Raw genomic sequence first — 6,816 nt, 5'->3', positions numbered from 1 at the left:
TTCTCAACTTAGACTCCATTAATGATCTGCAAATACATTGTAGATGATCATGTACAATACAACCTTCACATTTCAAATATTTGCTTGTGTGAACGTCTAAAGTACCAATCGCTAACAGATTACATAGTAGAACATTTGGGGATTATAAATCCAACATTCTAATAACTTTACTGTCAGATGGATCTGTTAATATGAAAGAAAAAAAATGGGACCATTAGACAAACAAAGAGCATAATAACTAAATGATTTCGAAAGTTACAACATCATATTGCGTAGGAGGCAGAGCCCTTGCCCTGCAAATCTGAAAAAGTTCTGTAGACAGCTCCTGCAAAAGGCTTCACTAGTTGGCGATGCTCACAGAATCACTAATATGACTCAAAACAGGTACATGAGAATCTACTAAAAGTGAAACACGTAGCTCAAAAACCGTGTCAATATATTAGTATTAGATTTTGAAAAATGATTGGACCTAATATAAATCGTATAAGGTAACCCTGTGGAAAGATATGATCAACCAAATGGATGTATCCGAACCCGTCATATCTGCAGATCAAACTAAGCCAGAATCAGTGCCACATGACAACAATGTTTTGGATGACATCTGCAAGACTGATGCTTGCAGTTTTTCTTTACTAGAGTAAAAGTCACAAAATAAAATTTAATCTGTCCCCAAATCCAGACCTTTTTTCAGCAAAATGACAACATAATGTTTAACACTAATGTCGGAGTTGAGCATAAAGAAACATTTAGCACTTCATACACAGCTATTTATTAATTTTAAGCTACTTTCATATGTAGAACAATACAAATGACTGAAAAATTGATGATTACCTACAAATGCAGAAAAACAAAAATTAATTCCCATCCAAAAAATGCAAAAAATGAGAGGATCAACTGAACTGACATGAGATCCCAAATAGCCATTTACAATTCATGATCCACAGCTCCACCGCAACGTATTATCCTTTTGGGAGTCCAATTAAAACACCAAGGCAAGGCAGTGTTAAATACTAGAAGAGAAAACAAACAAACCAACAGCAGAGTTGAATAGAAAACCAAAAAAATAGTCCCTTACATGCTGAAAAAGCTGACTGATAACACACTGAAAACGCTCTTGCACCATTGGGGGCGGTCCTTGTCCATGTCCTTGCGCATAGGCATAGTCATAGGCTGGAAAGTATGGAGAAGAAGGGATTTGCAAATCATCCCTAAACAACAACCAAATTCAATTGTAAGGCAATAATCAAGACAAATAGAAACACTCAAGTGAATAAAAAAATTAACAACAACGGCAAAATCTAAACACAATCTAAAGGAATTCAATTGCAATCCTATAATTTTCATTCTCTGCATGAGGAATATAAATAAATCTGTAAATGGAATTATAAACATGACATCCAAAACTAAATATAGAGAAAGAACACTGACATCTAAAATGATAATTAGATGAATATACTCAGATCCTCAATCATTCACATGTAAAACAAATTCCAATAGGTTTGGATGGTAACAGCCTTATACATGCCATCAACACATGTACATGTCGTGTTTTTACTTGTTAAATTTCTATCATAATGATAGAACACAACACTACTTACAAATCAGAAGCAAGAGCATCACCTCCAGGACTATCAATTCGGATGATAACAGCCTTATATCTTTTTGACTCTGGAATAAAATATCAGCATTAGCTGGGGAAGGAGCACAATTATAGACAAAGGAAAAGCTAACTAAACACAGAAAAGTAATTAACTCAGTGAGCAGTAAAATATAGTTGGTAATGCCATAGCAATTCCTTAATCTATAAATCCAGTTCATCATTTAAATTCATGTCTTTCTTTATTTTGTTATTATTATTATTTATTTATTTTTAAGGTCTCATGCATCTTGAATCCAGCATCAGTGTTGCAATCTTGCAACTACGTTTATTTTTCAATTCCGTCTTCATAATTAGGATTTGCAATTTAATAGGTCTCCAGGTACTCAAACATTTTCGTGCAATTGATACTTCACTTACAAGATGGTGATCCTTTCATTTAATGAATTATTTGAAAATCACTTTGTCATATTACACAAACACTGCAGTCACCAATAGATGAAATTGAAATGAAAAAAAAGGAACCTGAGTGAGTTGGGAGACGAAAGAGTCGTGATTGTGAACATCAGAAGTGAAGGAGCAATGATCGATGCTACTAGAAGCGGAAAACAAGAGGCTGAAGTTGGATGCGACGGTGAAGATGACGAAATCGAATGATCTCTACTGGTTCTGATCATCAAACCTTAGTAGCTCCGGCATTGTTGTCTGCTGCTTCTCATCACAATCTTAGAGAGAGAGAGAGAGAGAGAGAGAGAGAGAGATGTGTTTGTGAATCGTCGGGAAAGTGAAAGTGAAAAGGGGGTTAGGGCATAGGTATAATAAGAAAGGGGCAAAATAAATAAAAGAAAGACTCAGATGTTGTTGTAAATATTATTTTTTGCGACCGTTAAATAGTCAGTCGCAAAAAATTAGTCGCAACAAGTCACTTTTCTAGTAGTGATATATATATATATATATATATATATATATATTTATATAAAAATATTATCCATATTTTTTTATGTTTGGTATGATTGAAAATGATTCCGAGATCAATTGAAAATAAATTTATTTAAAAATAAAATATTTATTTATTTATTATTTGATAGGATATTTTCTACTTCAAAGAGTACATATTTTTAGACTAAAATTTTATTGCTATCACCACATTACCACAATTAGGGTTGGTTTGACATGAACTATATAATTCATCTTTTTATCTTTTTATCTTTTTTTCATCACATCACCTCTCTACTTTTCTGCACATCTTTTCGTAAAAAGATAAAAAGTACACTTTTTTAGGACACCTCAAACCAACCCTTAATATAACCAATGACACATTAATTTTAAGATCGCAATCAAACATCAAAAAAAAATTCTTAAAAAATATTTTTGATTAAAACATATATTGAGCTGAAATAAATGACTGGAAATTTCAAAGGATACCCATGTTGTTTTCCTAGAAAAAAATTTAAAAAAATATATTTTAAAATTTATGGAGTGCCAAATCCCAAAATTATGGCGCTATTTAGCAAAGAGGTTTGGGGTTATTTTAGTCACAAAAGATAAAATAAATTATTTTAGTCATAGCAAATAAAATATCACATTCAATCTATAATCATTATATTTTTTTTAAAAAAAGAGTTAAAAAAAATTAAAAAGCCAAAGAGAGAGAGAGAAGGGGGGAGTGAGTGAGTGATGTCAGTGACGCGGAGTAGGTAGATTTTGAAAATCCACCACAGACAACAACAACAAAAAAAAAAAAAAAAAAATTGATTTTTAAATTATCTTAAATAAAAACAAAAGTTAGAAAAGATTCTTCAAGACTATAGTTCGGAAAGAATGGTTGGATTGGGTTTGAGTCTATTTTTAGTTCAGATTAAAATAGTTAAAAAAATTAAAAAATCAACTTATTTTTCAAACGAAAATGTTTGGTTTAATTTTTTAAATTATTGTTCTCATTTATTTTTATTAATTAGTTTTTAATATTTTAATTAATTTTTTTTCTGTTTTTTAGATACACCTAATCGTGATATATCTAAAAAGGAAAATAAATTGACTAAAAATATTTAAAAAATACTAAAAACAAATGAAAATTCAAATAAAAACCTGTATGCTTTTTTGTTCCGATTTTTGTTTGTTTCTAGTAATTTTTTTTGATTTGTTCTTAGATGAATTTAATTTTGATGTATTTAAAAAAAACCTAAAATATGATTTAAAAAAGAGAGATTTACTTATAATCTCATTTAGAGGACTTATAACCCAACAAGTCCATAAAATTTTCATGTATTCCATCTGGTCCCATATATTTAGACTTGTATCTCAAGAGGTCCTTTTTTTCCTTGTTTATAATATTTAATAGTAAGTATTACACACAATTATAATCTTCTTATTTCCGTTTTCTATTTTGACTGTTTTGAAATTAGTGGAATAGGTTTCTTTAAAAACTAAATATATATTATTAAATTGTAATACTGACAAGAAAACATGGTTGGAAAATAATCTTACAGCACAAAGAAACTTTGGTAGCCTCTCAAATTATAGTTTCACCCATTGATTTGAGTGTGATGTTTGTTTTGAGCTTTCAAATCATAATTCTACACTTATTTCTCAAAACTCAATTCAAAACATAATCATTACTTTTCAAAACTCATAACCAAACACATAATTCAAAACTCTTTTCAAAACTTAATTCAAATTAATATTTTAATTTTTTAAATATTTTAAAAATATTTTAATTTTGTTAAGATTTTAAATATTTTAATATGTTACGATTTTTTTAATTTTTTAATTTTTTGAATATTTTTAAATATTTTAATTTTTAAATATTACGATTTAAATTTTTTAAATTTTAAAATATTTTATAAAAATAAATTCAAACTCTATTTTATAAAAATATTTTTAAATATTTTAATTTTTTTGTTATGTATTTGGTTACGATTTGAATGTAGAGTTGTGAAAGTAGTATAGAGTTTCGAGTTATGTGTTTGGTTTTGAGTTTTAAAAATAATTTCTTAACTGAGTTTTGTTTTATGTGTTTGGTTACGATTGGAGTGTAGAATTGTTTTTAAATTTAAAATATTAAAAATTTTAATTATTTAATTTTTTTGAATATTTAAGTTATTTAAATTTTTACGATTTAAATTTTTTTAATATTTATTTTAATTTTTTACTTATTAAATTTTTTAGATTATTTAAATTATTTAAATTTTATGATTTAAAATTTTTGAATATTTATTTTGAAAAAAAATTATTTCCTTTGTAGTATTTTCAATTAAAAAATTGATTAATGTTATTTTCTGTTAATAATAAATTTTTTTAATTGAATTTTAAAAAAAGTTTGGTTATGGGTGTTGATCAGAATTTTCAATAGTGGAAAAGTAATGTGTTTTGTTATGAGTTATAACAATTTGAATTAAGCTTTAAAAACTCTTTCCAAAACTCATAACTAAACAAATTTTCTTACTTCACATGTCAAATCAAATTTTTAAAACTCAATTTAACACTCTATTCAAAAATCATAACCAAACAAAATTTCTACACTCAAATCATAATTTCAAAATACACAAACTCAAAATACAACTCATATTCTAAAATCATAGTTAGAAAATTATACCAAACAGAGTCTCTCTCTCTCTCTCTCTCTCTCTCTCTCTCTCTCTCTCTCTCTCTCTCATTTGCTTATTTGAGAATTTGGGAAAATCACAAAACAACAAAAATTCAAAGAGATGAATTGGATGATGATCATCAAAGAAAGAAACAAAATAGAAGAAACCCAGAAAGAAGCTTATCATCATCATCATTATCGTCATCATCATTCTTCTATTGTTGCAGTTCGAAACTCTGTGTTCTTCCATTGCTACAGTTCAAAACTTTGGGTTTTTCCATTGTTACAGTTTGAAACTTTATTTTCTTCCATTCAGATATCGTAGGGGCAAGGTTAGCACCGCTTTTGTTTTGCAACTACATATAGGTATGTATTGGTAAGGGTGTATGTTCAAAATTATTCAATAATTTATTAAAGTTAGATTTGACTTTTTGTTTCAAAATGAGTTGATATGGTATTATATATCCGTGTATATGTATACTTATTAATTAGGTATTTTTGTTAATGTGAACGTACACATCCACTAAAGTCGTTGTTATTGTGGATTATTATATTTAAATATTTTGAATTTGGTGACGTGAACTTCAACATTAGAAACATGGGATGGTTGCATGATGTGCAATGTAAACTGATGATTGCATGATTGTTGTATAATGTGAATATTCACATTCACATATTACTGATTATTGTATGAGTTCTCATGATTATTACATGGTGTAAAAGTTTGCATTGGTGTTGTAATTATCACATCTTTAATCAATGTTAATATTTACATTTAGATATAGTTATATAAGCGTAAATAACTATGTGATATTTTGGTCAGAACATATTGTGCATCTTAGTAACACAACATAGAGATGTGAATGTTCATATCAACATTTGTGAATGGTCATATACACACAACAACAAACAATTACCAATAATGTGAATTTTCACAGTGTCTCTAATACCAAAATAACATAACAACACTAACCATGTATTACTCACAACAAATCACAATTGATGTTAATATTCACATTAAAAAAATAGTCATACACTAGCATAAATAACATGAATGTTCATAGTGTATGGTTCTATGAGGAAATATTATTTACCAGTATTCATTTGTAATATGAAAGTTCACATTAATATTTAGTGAGAGATTTATGGTTTTAGGAATGTGAGAGATTTTTTCTATGGAATGAATAAAAGATTTTCTCCGTAGAATGAGAGAAAATTTTCTTTATGAAATAAGGGAAAGATTTTATTAATTTAGAGATTCTCCCAAGAATAAAGAGAGATTTTCTCTACAAAATTAAAGCCTGTTATTATTTTTTTATTGTGTATTAATTTTAAAATGAAAACTTACACAAAAAGTTAAAAAAGTGATTTGATCATATCATTCTAAACAGAATCTAATGAAATATTAAAAAAAAAAGATAGATTAAATGGAATAAAACAATTAAGAATATGACTTTCTAAAAAATCGCCCTTTAAAAAATTTATCTAAAAATAATTTTTGAAAAACAAATGAAAAAAAGTTGTCACTCAAGAAGGCATAGCATTCAATGGGACAAGTTTCTAATCAAGGTGACAGCAGGTGCTCCTGCTTGCTTTGGTGCTTGCTGACGAGAGGAACCACGCCTTCCCTCCT

The 6,816-nt window shown here is 27.9% G+C and overlaps 1 long non-coding RNA gene across 1 annotated transcript; it reads right to left on the bottom strand.

The window, feature by feature from the left end:
• Positions 1-503: 503 nt before the first annotated feature.
• LOC145817604 (uncharacterized) lies at positions 504-2,472 on the bottom strand. The gene is made up of 3 exons (XR_014359404.1): positions 2,123-2,472; positions 1,599-1,668; positions 504-1,208 (listed from the first exon to the last, which is right to left on the bottom strand). It is a non-coding gene; the product is annotated as an uncharacterized LOC145817604 (long non-coding RNA).
• Positions 2,473-6,816: the final 4,344 nt, after the last annotated feature.

The sequence above is a fragment of the Camellia sinensis genome, unplaced genomic scaffold (assembly GCF_055761805.1).
Source record: "Camellia sinensis isolate YWXY unplaced genomic scaffold, ASM5576180v1 Unanchor47, whole genome shotgun sequence".
In the NCBI taxonomy this organism is placed as follows: domain Eukaryota; kingdom Viridiplantae; phylum Streptophyta; class Magnoliopsida; order Ericales; family Theaceae; genus Camellia; species Camellia sinensis.
This window is presented reverse-complemented; position numbering and strand designations above follow the sequence as displayed.